Genomic DNA, 16,663 nt, shown 5'->3' on the forward strand with positions numbered 1-16,663 from the left:
CTCTACAAGACTGAAGTACGAGATGTCTTCAGACGATTCGCCAATCGAGCAATGAACAATTATGGCGTCAAGATCAAGCATATCAGAAGTGATAACGGCACTGAATTCAAGAACACCGGGCTTGATCTTTATCTGGATACAATGGGAATCACTCATGAATTTTCTGCTCCATACACACCTCAGCAAAACGGCATTGTAGAGCGCAAGAACAGAACCCTCATCGAGATGGCTCGAACAATGCTTGACGAGTACAAGACACCAAGAAAGTTCTGGCTTGAAGCCATTGATACAGCTTGTCACATCATTAACCGTGTCTACATCCATAAGCTTCTGGGCAAAACATCCTATGAGCTCCTTACTGGCAAGAACCCAAATGTCAGTTACTTCAGAGTCTTTGGAGCTAGGTGCTGGATCAAGGATCCCCATCACAAGTCAAAATTTGAACCCAAAGCTCATGAAGGCTTCATGCTTGGCTATGGAAAGGATTCACACTCTTACAGAGTCTTCAACCTCTTCCACTACAAAATCATTGAAATGGTCGATGTGCGATTTGATGAAACCAATGGTTCACAATGAGAGCTCCTGCCAAACACACTTGATGAAGCTCCTTCCAGTGAATCTATCAAGCTGATGGGAACTGGTGAGATCATGCCCTCTGAAGCACAACCTGAAGAGGAACTTATCATTTCTGCACCAAACCAACCTAAAGACAAAGCTCAGACCGAGGACAATACTTCCAATGATGACAATGATCAGCATGAGCAAGGTCTTCGTCCAGTTCATCCTCGTGTTGCAAATGAAGTACAAATTGAGAAGATAATTGATAGCATCAACGCACCTGGTCCTCTTACTCGATCAAGAGCAACACAGTTAGCAAATTTCTGTGGGCATTTTTCATTTGTATCAATATCTGAACCCAAGAAAGTTGTTGAAGCCTTTATGGAACCTGAATGGATTCAAGCCATGCAAGAAGAACTTCAACTATTCAAGCTGAATAATGTTTGGCAACTGGTCAAGCGCCCTGACCCTCGCAAGCATAACATAATTGGCACAAAATGGATATATCGGAACAAACAAGATGAGCATGGTCAAGTCGTCAGAAATAAAGCACGTCTTGTGGCTCAAGGATATACTCAAGTTGAAGGAATTGACTTTGATGAAACATTTGCTCCTGTTGCTAGGCTTGAAGCTATTCGCATACTGCTAGCCTATGCTAATCATCACAATATCTTGCAATATCAAATGGATGTGAAAAGTGCATTTCTCAATGGCAAGATTGAAGAAGAAGTGTATGTCGCACAACCACCTGGCTTTGAAGATCCAAAACATCCTGATATGGTGTACAAGCTAAACAAAGCATTGTATGGCCTCAAACAAGCTCCTCGTGCCTGCTATGATACAATCAAAGACTTCCTGAAGAGCAAAGGCTTCAAACCTGGATCCCTCGATCCCACACTCTTCACGAAGACATATGATGGTGAACTGTTTGTGTGCCAAATATATGTGGATGACATAATCTTCGGCTGCACCAACCAGAAGTACAGTGATGTGTTTGGGTACATGATGCAAGAGCAATATCAAATGTCCATGATGGGTGAGCTAAAGTTCTTCCTTGGTCTTCAAATTCGTCAGCAACGAAATGGCATCTTCATATCTCAAGAAAAATACCTCAAAGATTGTCTGAAGAAGTTTGGAATGGAAGACTGCAAAGGCTACACGACGCCAATGCCAGCCAAACACCATCTTGGTCCCGACGACAATGGTAAAGAGTTCGATCAAAAGGTATATCGCTCCATGATCGGTTCTTTGCTTTATTTATGTGCATCTAGGACAGATATTATGCTTAGTGTTTGCATGTGTGCTCGATTCCAAGCGGCACCAAAGGAATCGCATCACTTAGCTGTGAAGCGAATTCTTCGATATTTGGCTTACACCCCAACACTCGGATTATGGTATCTCAAGGGCTCAAAATTTGATTTGGTTGGATTCTCGGATGCTGATTATGCTGGTGACAAGGTGGATCACAAGTCTACATCAGGCACATGTCATTTTCTTGGTTGATCACTTGTCTGTTGGTCTTCAAAGAAGCAGAACTATGTATCACTCTTAACTGCTGAATCTGAATACATTGCTGCTGGATCCTGTTGTGCTCAGCTTCTATGGATGAAGCAAACTCTCAAGGATTATGGCATCAACCTGAAACAAGTACCTCTCTTCTGCGACAACGAAAGTGCCATCAAGATAGCCAACAATCCTGTCCAGCACTCGAAGACAAAGCACATTGAAATACGTCATCACTTTCTCAGAGATCATGTTATGAAGAAAGATATAGATATCATGCATGTCAACACTGAAGAGCAACTGGCAGATATCTTCACAAAGCCCTTGGATGAGAGAAGGTTTTGCAAGTTACGGTGTGAGCTAAATATCTTGGAATCCTCGAATGTCCTGTGATCAGGCACACATCCTAACACTTATGCAAGTTGATGACTTAGATGTGCAACACACAAAATAATGTATATCTTCAATCAATGAAGATTTACACTCTGAGTGTGAATACATTAACATGGAATTTGACTTCGGAGCGCCACGATAATTGTGCGCCGTGTCTGGGTCTAATACTTCCTATACGGTGCGTAACGCCACCACCAAATTTGTCTGTTTGAAGTGTTTCACTCATGGCGTTACTTTTGCAAAGACTTCACATTTGGTTTGTCTTCAGTTTCAATTTATCTTCATGATTTTCTGCGCTATGATGAGTTGATTGAATATATATATATATATATACTAGCATTCTGTCCTCTACAGCATTCACTTATAGCTATGTCTTCAAGTTGAATCTTTTGAACTAAGTGAATGTGATCGGACCCTAATCTCTCTATGCTTCCTATCTCAAACTCTATCTGTCCAAATCATATGCATTCTATTGAAACTGTCGAATGTCTTCTCTGCGTCCTAGTCAGCAGAAGGCAAAGAGACAAACATTAAATCTGATTTAAATGATTCATCTTTATTGTCTAAATCCGGAGAAGCCGGAACAACTCTCCGACATGCCTGGCGGGCGTGTGAACATGGGACAACTCTGTGTATGTTGCATGCTTGCCACGTGTCCCACTGATGAGAACAGACAGGGGCACCTGCGTAATTGCGCTGTGTCGCACACCTACTTATAAATATGTGTCCCCTGCGGTCAAGAAAACCTTCTTCCACCTCTCCACCTCGTCAAAACCCTAGCGCCACCGCTAGCTCTCGACGACGCCAACGACGAACCGCTTAGCTGCCGCGACTTCTCCGACGCCGTCCTAACGCCGGCCGTGGACATCTTCCTCTCCGCCGTCGCCGTAGGTGTCCTCCGTCGCCAAGTTAGGGCACAGTGGGCTGAACTGCTCGGTCTCCTATTCTTCCCATCTAGCAGTTCGTCGTGCGGTAATTGTAGCTCTATTTTTACCACCTTTTTGATCTTCATAGATTCATCCTACTTACCGAAAGTGGTTTCTACCTACTCAATGTTAGATCTATTATGTCTCCATCTCACAATGCCTAGTCTATTCACTTAGATTTACTATCTAGTTTGATTCCTCACTTGTACTTATTCACAGATTGGTACAAATCTAGAACCAACTCACCACATATAAGTGAATGTCTTCGCATCATGAGGTCAATGTCTTCAAACTGCTTTATCTTCAAAATCTTCTGAGAATGCATATGACCTCTTCCCCTTCCCTCGCATCTCTAATGCTGTCACAGGTACATGTCCATGGGAGAATCCCTTGGTTCTCATAGTCTGCATTCGTTTGCAGAATACTTACAGCATCATATCAATTCTCCTAAAGCCAGTTCCTGTCTGACCAGCAAGCGAAAGCCTTTGAAGCCTTTGAACATATTGAAACCGTTCAGTTTGAAGTTCATGGCTACGGAGAAATCTGTCAGGAAGGGTGGCAGACAACATCGTGGGGGAACTTCAAAGGATCTGCCTGAGGATCTGGCAGAAATGTATAAAACAGATCCTGAAGAAGATTACAATCAGCGCAAGACTCGAATCCAATGGATTCGACACTATTGGGCTGAACAGTGGTACAAGTACAAGTTCGTCACCCAGGAGTACGCAGAGAAAAATGCTATCAAAAGCCCTTGGGGTGATATTCTCTATCGAGGCCTTCCCCCCAAGAACAAAGCTGAATCCATTGTGCAAGAATTCTATCCTTGCATGGTCCATGGCCACAGCCTGAAGAAGCCGACCCATCATCATTGCTCTGGTGTCGTGACGACAATCTCTTCAAGCGCAACTTCCAGTTTGCTAAGGCTTCGGCAAAGGAAAACAAGAAGTCATGGGGATTAGACATCAATCCTGGTCCCTCTGCTCCCCGTGATGATGGCACACATGAAGCTGAAGAAAACAGAATTGGCCCCTTTGCAAACCTTGATGGCCTCATCACTTACATCTTGGTCCAAGGTGCCAAGGTAGATCATTCTGATAATGATGCTGACACTGATGAAGCCCCAGCTCCTCCTTCGAAGCAACAGAAGCAAAAGAAGCTAAAGGCTTCTAAATTAGCACCTCCAAAAGCTTTACGTGCGAAGCCTCTGGCCACTGCACCTCCTGAAGCCAGTGTGCAGTCTGAAGATCAATCCCGTATCTCCAAGAAGACGGAGAAGAAAAAGCAACTTGTCAGGCATACTGATCAAGCCTTGACTCCTGCCTCCATTCTGCATGAAGAACCCATTGATCTGTCAAGTGATGAAGATCTTGCAGATGATGCCCTTGAGCAATTGATCAAGAGCAAGGAAGAAGCAGAAATCTTCAACAACTTGACTCTCTTTGATGTGGCCATCATCCACAATTTCATTGATGAGTGGTTCGACACCCCCAATGTCAGCTTTGAAGATTTACAACTTCCCATTGGCCTCAGTGTCGCCTTCAATGGTGCCATTGCTTCTGAGCTGGCTCTCGCTCAGCGAATCATTGAGCTCAAGAACAAGATTGATTATGAGAAGGCTCAATTCAAGAAGCATGTGGCCAAGCTAAGTGTTCAACACGTCCGAAACTTCAAAGTCATGCTGCATGAGCTTAAAGAAGCTTTTCTGAAGAAGCGCCAAGAAGCTCAAGGCTCTCGTGAGCGCATGAAGCGTTTGGCTGATAAGTGTGTGCTTGCCTACAATGAGGCTGAGAAGCGCAAGTCACTTGGCCGTCCTGGCATTGACCCCAGGATGGCTGCAAAGAAAAAGAAGAAGCTTTCTGCTGACCAGCCTGCACCTTCAAGCCAAGAAGCCCCACGCATTATCTTCCCGAGCAGCATGACTGGCTCGAAGCCAAAGGTCACCACAACCGCTTCTGAACAGAAGAAGACGAGGGCTGCCGAGGCTGAAGCCAGAAAGAGGAAGAACACCGAAGCCTCTGATGTCGCTCCCTCCAAGAAGAAGCGCAAGACCAAGAAGAGTCGGGCTGCTCCCACAGAGCCCCTTGTTGTTGAACCCATCTCAGTGGTTCGTCCTGCATCTGCATCCCAAGAACTTCGCATGATTGTTCATGAGCCTGCTTCCAGAGAGGCTCCTGAAGCTGAAGATATACCAGCAGCTGAACCCACCGCTGCTGAAGACATTGGTCATGATGACAATGTTGAAGATGATGAAGTTCTTCCTCAGATTGAATATAATGTGGTATCATCGCCTGTTCGTACGAACAGCGAAAACATCAGCATTGGTCGTCCTCTGACACCAATTGCTCAGGATGCATCATGAGCTGATCACCCACAGCAACAAGACTCCCCCAGTACTCCCCAACAACAACAAACCACACCATCTGTACAAATTGAAGAGGATGAGGACCTGCCCACTCCATCTCCAAAGGCGTCACCTATACTACAAAGGCTTCGCAAAGGACCAAGGCCTCAAGTCCCTCTTCCGAGCGTTACAGAAGGAGAAGTGCACCTTCGACCTGTTGCACGTCAAGTGTTCTTTGAAGCAACTCCAACTGTGAATGTCTCTGTGTCTGAAGCACAAGCTGCTGAAGACAATCTGGCTGCATCAGCCGATGAGGAACGTCAAGAAGAACGTGTCCAAACTCCCCCCATGCCTAAAGAAACAGTTCATGAAGTGAACGTGTCTGTGCCTGACCCTCCAGTTCCTCAAGTGGAGGTTGAAAATCCTGAAGCTTCCACAACCAATGCAAGTGAAGCCAATGACGTTGTCATGGCTGAAGCTAATGTGGACCTTGAACCAACCCGTGTGCCTGAAGCTAATGCTGCCACTGCACCTAAAGCTAATGAGGCAACTGCTCCTGAAGCACCTGTTGTGCAGCCTGAAGCCTCAGTTGCTGCCACTGCTCCTGTTCCGCCACCACGGCCCTATACAATCGAGCAAGCATACAACCATGGCGAGCTAATCACAGTAAGATGGCCCGTTCTGGTCCCTCTGCCTAATGTCTCTGGTCCTCAATTTGACTATCACGTTGAGCATAGGCCTCAGGTCCAGAAGCCCAAGCCAAGACTGCAAAGGTTTCCGGGTACTGCCACCTCTGTCGGGTCTTTCAATGCAAATGGCTTCAAGAGCCACAACACATTCTTTGACAGCTCAAAGAACCCCTACACGAAGCCAAGAATTTCATCAGATCGGTTCTGGAGTCATAAGCAACGAAGCTATTACTCCTGTGTTCTGTATGATCAAGGGCGCATTTTCCCTCATATGCGTCTCGACACTGAAGCCACTACTGGACTGCCCTTCTTAGAAGAAGCCCTTGACTGCTTTCGTGATGCTGGGCTGCTCAGTTTTGTCACAGATAAAGAACACTGGAATGAAGAGCTATTGCTTCAATTCTATGCTACTCTACACATTCGCGGCTGCAACAGAGACATCAAGACATGGGTTCTCGAGTGGATGACCGAAAATGTTCATCATGAACCCAAAGATGTGGATATCATCGAGCTTACAAGGCTAGCCACTCCTGGAGAACTATATGAACCTGGTTGTCAAAATCACCGCAATGCTTTGGAAAGCATCTTCCATAAGCCTGAACCCAATATGAGTCAGATGCTGAGCATGATGAAGCCTTTGCCACGTGATGCTGAATATCCAACAGAGTTCTTTGTTGAAGACCTTGAGTATCTGCCACGCACCATATATCACATCATCAGGCGAACTCTATGGCCTATCAAAGGACATTCATCAGCGGCAAAGCTTGAAGGAGCTATGAAGACATTGGTCTTCTACATTCTCAATGGCATCAGCTTCAATGTGCAAGATTTCTTCATCAGGCAACTGGCTGCATCTGGATCTGATCTGTTTGGTCTGAAGTTTTATGCTCCATGGGTCATGCGCCTCATCAAGCGACACTCATCTGTCAACTATCAACCTTCTGCTCGCAATCATGTGATTTTTCTACCTGAGGTTGATATGTCAGTTGAAGCTATATACCCTGAACCTGCCAAGAAGCCTCTTTGTCTTCAGAATGCCGAGCACAAAAGCTTCACTCAGCCTATTAAAGCTGTTCAAGCAGAAACACGAATCTATCCTTTGGCTGGAAACACTCGTCTGCCTCATCGAGCACCCACTGAAGCCACTGAAAGCACCATTGCACAAAGGCCTCGTAAGCGTTCTCGCGTTCTCAATGACCGAGAACTTCTTGTGGCCCTTCATCAGAAACAGGATAAGCATCATTTCTGGCTCAAGAGACAGATGCAAAGCCTCTTGGTGGATGTCAATCGCATTCGCAACCTTGCCACCAAGAATGCCTTTGTTGCTCATGAAACTTGCCGGCGATCATGGAAGAGTTTGACCCTGCTCAGTGCTGAAGCTGATCTTCAAGACGATGGCTTCAATGAAAGATTCCAGTTTGACTCGACTCCTCCACGGACTGCTGTCTTATGTCGTACTCCATCTCTTGAAGACTCTGAATATTCTTCCTCCACGGCAACGGTAAATGCCGGAGTGATCGATGATGAAGATGATGCTACTTCACCACCTCCTACAACTGCGTGCATCGACACTGCACCAAGTTCATCTGCACCGCCTCCCAACAATGACAACCCTGCTGCTTCACCTACTCATGATGACGAGTAGATGCTCTATGTCTTCAATCCTTTTTGGTCCTTACTGACAAAAGGGGGAGAAGCGTATGAGTTGATAGTCTTCAAGCGGGTTCATATGGGCGGTTGCATTATATTTTGCTGCGTGCTTACAACTCTTGCCTTTTGAAACATTTGGTTCTCTGAGTTGTAACACCTAAACTTGATGGTTGTCTGCTACTTAGTTGCTTCACTGAGATGCGATGATAAATTCCGCATGTGCGATGATAACTTCCGCACTTAGATCATTCCACAGACGTCCATTTTTCATTATGCATGTCATTCTACTTGTTATATCAGTTCATGCATGATGAATTATTTTCATAAGTTGAAGTGGATCTCCACAAGTACAACCTACCATGTGCATTTGCATTCCAAAAGCAAATTACTTACATGCACATCTTCAGGGGGAGCCCTTGCAACTTATGAAGACTATTTCCTATCCTTACAATTTCACATATTTATCCCCGTTGAAAACTTCAACCAGTTTGTCAGCAATCACCAAAAAGGGGAAGATTGTAAGTGCATCTAGTGCCACCCCTAGTTGGTTTTGGAGTATTGACGACAAAGTTGGTTGAGGGACTAATGCGTTTGAGAGAGTTGCAGGATAACGCAGGTAGTGTCCCTCATTGATTTGGTTTACCTACCGCAGATGACCCCTAAGAATGTATGAAGACATTGAAGACAATTGTGGTATGAGAAGATATTCATATTGAAGACTATGACATGAGAAGACATTGCGTGAAGACTATGAAGCGCGAATACTGTGTGGATTCGTTGCTTCCTTTTCTTCTTTGTTGAGTCATAGGAACCACCGTACTGTTAAGTGGGGTCCAAGTGAACTAATTCAGAGTGACTGAAGTGATGCTCAACTCAAATCCTATGTCTTCGAGCGAAGACAATGAGAGTAAAACTTATCCAGAGCTGGATGAGTCATCTCTGCTTGTAGCCCAAGTAAAGTTGCCGCGTGTGCTTGAAATCTGACCGTTGGAACACGTTTCAGTTCCTTAGTGACCCAGGGTCATTTTGGACAAATCAGGTCGGGTTGCCTAGTGGCTATAAATAGCCCACCCCCTACACCATAAATTGGTGGCTGCTTAGAGTTAGTATACGGCTTTTGTCGTTTGAGAGCAACCCACCTCGAAGCATTTGAGAGAGAGAAATCCTTGCGAGGACAAAGCCCAAACACCCAGATCCAAAGAGTGTTAGGCATCACTGAAGTCTTTCTGTCTGTGTGACCTGAAGACTTATTACACTTGAGGACTGTGTATCCTCTAGCCGGTTAGGCGTCGCGTTCTGAGCATCCAAGAGTCATTGTGGATTGCCGGGTGAACAAAGTCTGTGAAGGTTTGGAAGTCTACCTTGAAGACTTACCAGAGTATTGTGCGAGGACTAAGTGACGTTAGCTCAAGGGGAATAAGGTGAAGACATGGTCTTCTGAGTTGAATCTTAGCCTCCCTAACAAGACGTACAGTTGTCACAGCAACTGGAACTGGTCCAACAAATCCTGTGTCTTCATCAAGTGACTGGTTCTATCTCTTCTCTCCCTTACCTTGAGTTTGTCTTCGTGAAGTCATTGCTTATCTGTCTTATCTGATTGACTTCATTGCTTGACTACTATTATTGATTGGCTTCATACTATCTTCCATCCTGATCCTACTACCTAGCTGCTATTAGTCCTCGTACGTTAACGCTATTGCATACTTGACTATGGCTTGCTTGTTGTAGTTTATCTTCCGCTGCATATCAATTAGGTTATTTCTATTGTTTGTCTTCGAAACTTCCACATTTTGAAGACTTTGATAAAAATCCCTATTCACCCCCCCTCTAGTCGATAACTAGCACTTTCACATCCGAGAAACTTATCTGGGTTGGTCCCATTTTTGTTCACTCTAGCCACCTACTCCTATGTGTGGATAGCAAATCTAGTCCTGGTCATACCACTTTGTAAAGTGTTTTCCCTATATTTACCTTTTCGACAAAGAGACGGGTTGGATGGCCAGTATCTACGACTTCCACCTCCTTTTCATCCTGTTTGTACCAAGTATGATGTACATACAAAATTTCCCCCCTTTATTTTTTGTTTGAACCAAGTACAAGATTCGAATCCATGAAGTAGCTTTACCTCTAACAATCGAAAAATAATTGGGTGACGTTGGACCATCCGATCGAGAGGGGCTGAGAGGTAGAAAATGATGCACATGCAACAACGTAGCGAGCTGGGGAAGTAGAGCTAGGCCGGTTTCGAAGGAAGATATACCTGAAGGTCATCGGGATGCGGATAGGTGGGCGGCGGGAGGCCGGGTCAACCCACACTGGGGCAGGGACAAAGGGATCAAAGGAACTCCCACTCCGGTGCTCGGCCAGAGATAACGGTGCGGCCAGTAGTGGGTCTCCTCCTTTGCTGTCGACGACGGCCTAAATGCTCCCTGCTCCGACGGAGGGGAATACATCTGGATCTGTAACCAGCGGTGAGGATAGAAAGACAGTGTTTACCACCACTATCTTGTTTAGATCTGGAGAGGATAAGAGTGTGTGAATAGAGCAAGCCTAGCAAGGAAGCGCGGAGGCTCTGGCCTATATATATACGTACAATGGATTAGTTTTATTTTTTTAGTCCATCAAAACAATCGTTTAAAATTGTGTACATGCCAGGTCACCGTTTTTTTGAGTTGTTGATTGTTTTTTGAGATAGCTACCTGCTTATTCCAAGTGGTATTACGGTGTGCCAGGTTGCACTTTGTATCATTCAAGTCTGGTACTAGACCCTCCATTAAGTGAACAACCACCGTCTCATAAAATTTGCGAACAAGCCCACGGCTAAAATTATCGGAAACGTGGGCTACCCCAACAGGCATTATTATTTATATTTTCTATGTGGGAGTATCCTCAAAACAAAATGTGAGAGTACAATCTTTATTGGGCCCGTTTGTAATTTGTGCTACATTTTGACCAAAGATTTAACTTACAAAATGTGAGTGTGTATTAACAAAAGTTATATCCTTTCGTTCATATTTGAACATAGTTTTCAATGATGTAATTTTTTGAGACATGCATGAACATTTTGTTAGTAAAATTTATAGTCAAAATTTTGCACAAATTCATCATAGGGACCAATATACTAGGAGGGAGTACTGTATATGACTAGCCGCTCTATCTACATGCAGGACATCAAAGCATCCGGGCCCGCGTGCCATCCACCAAATCACAGCTAGGTGCTACAGTCAAGACTCACTGGTCACCCCGGTGTTGCTGTCATGACCCATCATATCATAAAACCCACACCTTTACCAGCAGTGGTAAAGTGGCCTCGAAGTTGGACTAGATGAAGCAACCATCATTTCACTGGAATGCTCATTGAAGCCCTTTCTCCCCTTGAAGAAAACCTCACTCCAGGCTACTCACTTCTGCCATTTTTCTTCTGTACCGATGAAGGAAAGGTAGGCGAACCAGTGATGCTACAATATTTTCATTCCAAGAATCTTGTTTTTGCCAAGCACCGACCGATTCTCACAACCTATTCTTTTCCCGTTTTCATTGAGATTGTGGTTTCCTTTCAATTGCTTTTTGTTTGTCAGTTTATTGATGGATCCTGGAGCACTAGGCAAAGAGTTGCTGGCGGACAACCCACTCGAGGCTGAGATCTCCAGGAAGCGAGCAACGACCAACGAGTTCGCCATGTCGGTGGGCCAACCCATGGAGACGAAGAACTCCAAGAAACAAACACTGGCCAAAGAGTTGACGATGTTGGAGGATGAACTCCTCAAAGAAAGCTGGAAGAAAAGCAAGGCCCCACCATGCCTACCCCAGAAACACTAATGACCACCTATGAGAGGGTCAAGGCCGAGTTTGAGGAGATAGTCGCCGTTGAGAAGCAGTGTTTCCCTGGCAAGGCGATGGCCATGGGAGGGATGGGATCCCCCGGTGAGCTGCATAAGGTAAAAAAATGGCCCACCATAGTTGTGGGTTTTGATTATTTGCAATGTGCTTGCTAATATGTTAGGGTTGTGCAGGTGCCGGTGGACGTCCTTGATGATTCCGATGTGGCAGTCCATCCTGTGGACAACGCCCCAGAGATCGTTTTCGATGTCGCGGTCGATCTTGTGGACATCGCCTCGGACATCGATGTCGACGCCGCTGTCCGTCCTGTGGACTTTGCCCCAGAGATCGATTCCTATGTCGCAGTCCGTCCTGTGGACATCGCCCAGGGGATCGATTCCGACGCTACTATCCTTCCTGTGGGCATTGCGCCAGAGACCGATTCTGATGTCGAGGTCCGTCCAGTGGACATCGCCCAGCGATCGATTCCAATGCCGCTGTGTGTACTGTAGTCATTGCCCAAGAGATCGATGACAAGAAATAGTTGGTCGCGCTAATCCTTCAAGGTAGTTTGCATTGTGTTTAATTACCAGAATGATGTGTGTTATCAAACCATCTTAGGGCTAGTGCAGTGTCTTGTGTGGGCGGTTGAGGGAGTCCTAGACTAGGGGGTGTCCGGATAGCCGAACTATCATGGTCGGCCGGACTCCAAGATTATGAAGATACAAGATTGAAGACTTCGTCCCGTGTCCGGATGGGACTTTCCTTGGCGTGGAAGGCAAGCTTGGCGATACGGATATGTAGATATCCTACCATTGTAACCGACTCTGTGTAACCCTAGCCCTCTCTGGTGTCTATATAAACCGGATGGCTTTAGTCCATAGGACAAACAACAATCATACCATAGGCTAGCTTCTAGGGTTTAGCCTCCTTGATCTCGTGGTAGATCCACTCTTGTAACACACATCATCAATATTAATCGAGCAGGACGTAGGGTTTTACCTCCATCAAGAGGGCCCAAACCTGGGTAAAACATCATGTCCCTTGTCTCCTGTTACCATCCGCCTAGACGCACAGTTCGGGACCCCCTACCCGAGATCCACTGGTTTTGACACCGACATTGGTGCTTTCATTGAGAGTTCCTCTGTGTCGTCACCGATAGGCTCGATGGCTTCTTCGACCATCATCAACGACGCAGTCTAGGGTGAGACCTTTCTCCCCGGACAGATCTTCGTATTCGGCGGCTTTGCACTGCGGGCCAATTCGCTTGGCCGTCTGGAGCAGATCGGAAGCTACGCCCCTGGCCGTTAGGTCAGATTTGGAAGTTTGAACTTCATGGCTGACATCCGCGGGGACTTGATCCTCGATGGATTCGAGCCACAGCCCAGCGTGCCGCACTGTCACGGCGAGCATGATTTAGCTCTGCAGCCGGACAGTACCCTGGAGGCCGCACTCGAACCCGCTCCGATCTTCAATTCGGAGACGGCTGCGCAGATCGAGGACGGATGGCTAGACAGCGCCTCGGGGGCTGCAACCTCTACGGCGATAGAACCGAAAACTGACCTTGTCCCTTATAAAGCTCGTGACTCCGAGGTGCCGGACTCCTCGCCGGACTCCGAACCTCCCGCGCCCCCTCCGATCGGATCCGATTGGGCGCCGATCATGGAATTCACCGCAGCAGACGTCTTTCAACACTCTCCTTTCGGCGACATCTTGAGTTCGCTTAAGTATCTCTCGTTATCAAGAGAGCCCTGGCCGGACTGCGGTCAGGACGGCTGGGATGCAGACGATGAAGAAATTCAAAGCCCACCCACCACCCACTTGGTAGCCGCTGTCGACGATCTAACCGACATGCTAGACTACGACTCCGAAGACATCGACGGTATGGACGACGATGCCGGAGACGAACAAGAACCAGCACCCACCGGGCACTGGAAAGCCACCTCATCATATGACATATACATGGTGGATATCCCAAAGGATGGCGAAGGAACAACGGAGGATGACCCCTCCAAGAAACAGCCCAAGCGCCGGCGTCAGCGGCGCCGCTCTAAATCCCGCCACAGCAAGAATGAAGATTCCGGCACCGGAGATAATAATACACTGGATAGTGCCGAAGACAACCCACTCCAGCAAGATCCATCGCAGGAGGACGGAGACGCCAGCCCTCATGAGAGAGCGGCAGAAGAAGAGGTAGAGGATTATATGCCTCCCTTCGGAGACGAGGCAAGCCTCGACGACGATGAATTCATCGTGCCTGAGAATCCCGTCGAACAAGAGCGTTTTAAACGCAGGCTTATGGCCATGGCGAACAGCCTCAAGAAAAAGCAGCAACAGCTTAGAGTTGATCAAGATCTACTAGCCGACAGATGGACTGAAGTCCTCGCGGCCGAAGAGCATGAGCTCGAACGCCCCTCCAAAAGCTACCCTAAACGCAGGCTGCTCCCCCGATTAGAGGAGGAAGCATATGAACTCGCATCACCGGGAGACAATACGGCTGACCGACCACCCCGTGGTCGCGACAGAGAGGCCTCTAGGCCCTTCACTAGACCCGTACCCCGGCATCGCTCGAAAAGCACAAGGCCACAGGGGAATGCTCTGGACTTGCGAGATATATTGGAGGATAAGGCAAGACAATCAAGATCGATCTATGGATCGCGTGGGCGCCCCACGGTACGTGACGATAACCGTCGCGCCGGACACAGAAAGTCCGTCCGGGCCGAACAAAACAGACAAAGCTCTTTCGAGCTCCATCGTGATATCGCCCAGTACAGAGGCGCCGCACACCACTATGCTTCACAGATGAAGTAATGGATCATCAAATCCCCGAAGGGTTTATACCCGTGAATATCGAATCTTACGATGGCACAAAAGACCCCGCGGTTTGGATCAAAGACTATCTTCTTCACATCCACATGGCCCGCGGTGACGATCTTCACGCCATCAAATATCTCCCCCTCAAGCTTAAAGGACCAGCCCGGCATTGGCATAACAGCTTGCCAGCAGAGTCAATTGGGAGTTGGGAAGACCTGGAAGCCGCATTCCTCGATAACTTCCAAGGCACGTATGTGCGACCACTAGACGCTGATGACCTAAGCCACATAATTCAGCAGCCAGACGAATCGGCCAGACAATTCTGGACACGGTTCTTAACCAAGAAAAACCAAATCATCGACTGTCCGGATGCGGAGGCCCTAGCGGCCTTCAAGCATAACATCCGCGACGAGTGGCTTTCCCGGCACCTGGGACAGCAAAAGCTGAAATCCATGGCAGCCCTCACATCACTCATGACCCACTTTTGCGCGGGTGAGGACAGCTGGCTAGCACGCATCAACAACCTCAGCAAAAGTTTTGGCAGTCTAGATATCAAGGACCGTAATGGCAGGTGGCGTCGTAACAAAAGCAAACGCCGCATTAACGGCGACAATAGTGAGGATACGGCAGTAAATGCCGGATTCAGAGGCTCCAAACCCGGTCAGCGGAAAAAGCCATTCAAACGAACTACTCCGGGTCCGTCCAATTTAGACCGAATACTCGACCGCTTGTGCCAGATACACGGCACCCCCAAAAAGCCAGCTAACCACACCAACAGGGACTGTTGGGTATTCAAGCAGGCAGGCAAGTTAATTGCCGAAAACAATGACAAGGGGCTGCATAGCGATGACGAGGAAGAGACCCAACCACCGAACAATAGAGGACAGAAGGGTTTCCCCCCACTGGTGCGGATGGTGAACATGATATACACAACGCACATACCCAAAAGGGAGCAGAAGCGTGCACTCAGGGATGTATACGCGATGGAGCCAGTTGCCCCGAAGTTCAATCCATGGTCCTCCTGCCCGATCACTTTTGACCGAAGGGACCACCCCACCAGCATCCACCACGGCGGATTCGTCGCATTGGTCCTAGACGCAATCGTTGATGGATTTCACCTCACCAGAGTCCTGATGGACGGCGGCAGCAGCCTAAACCTGCTTTATCAGGACACAGTGCGCAAAATGGGCATAGACCCCTCAAGGATTAAACCTACCAAGACGACCTTTAAAGGCGTCACACCAGGTGTAGAAGCAAATTGTACAGGCTCAGTCACACTGGAAGTGGTCTTCGGATCCCCGGATAACTTCCGAAGCGAGGAGTTAATCCTCGACATAGTTCTGTTCCGCAGCGGCTATCATGCCCTGCTCGGACGTACCGCGTTTGCAAAGTTCAATGTGGTGCCGCACTAACCTCAAGCTCAAGATGCCAGGCCCTCGAGGAGTCATCACAGTCAACGGAAACAGTGAACGTTCTCTCCGAACAGAGGAACATACAGCGGCTCTCGCGGCAGAAGTACAATGCAGCCTCTTAAGGCAATTCTCGAGTCCGGCCGTTAAGCGGCCGGACATAGCTAAGCGCGCCTGGAGTAACCTACAACAAGACCACCTGGCACGTTCCGAGCACGCGTAGCAGTGCGGCCCCAACCCCAGCCCTTGTAAAACGTCAAAACAGGTCCTTCGCGTACACCATTACGCTCTGAAGATACCATGGGCATGGGGAGAGGGGCACGACCACGACAAGCCCAGACTGCGGCTCAACCACACCAGGGGCTCTCAAGTGTGTCGTTCTTTTTTTCTTTTTCCTTTTTTTTAACCCACAGGACTCCGTTCGTCAGAGGCCCTGTCCGGCAGCAAACCTGCCGAACTCACGATGCAACAGCCAGGGAAGAATAAAGGCTACAACAAATATCCAGGTGGTCCCCATTACGAGCATTAAATCTGTTTTATACACCACTCCGCAGCCTACCC

The sequence above is a fragment of the Triticum dicoccoides genome, chromosome 4B (genome assembly GCF_002162155.2).
Source record: "Triticum dicoccoides isolate Atlit2015 ecotype Zavitan chromosome 4B, WEW_v2.0, whole genome shotgun sequence".
NCBI lineage: Eukaryota > Viridiplantae > Streptophyta > Magnoliopsida > Poales > Poaceae > Triticum > Triticum dicoccoides.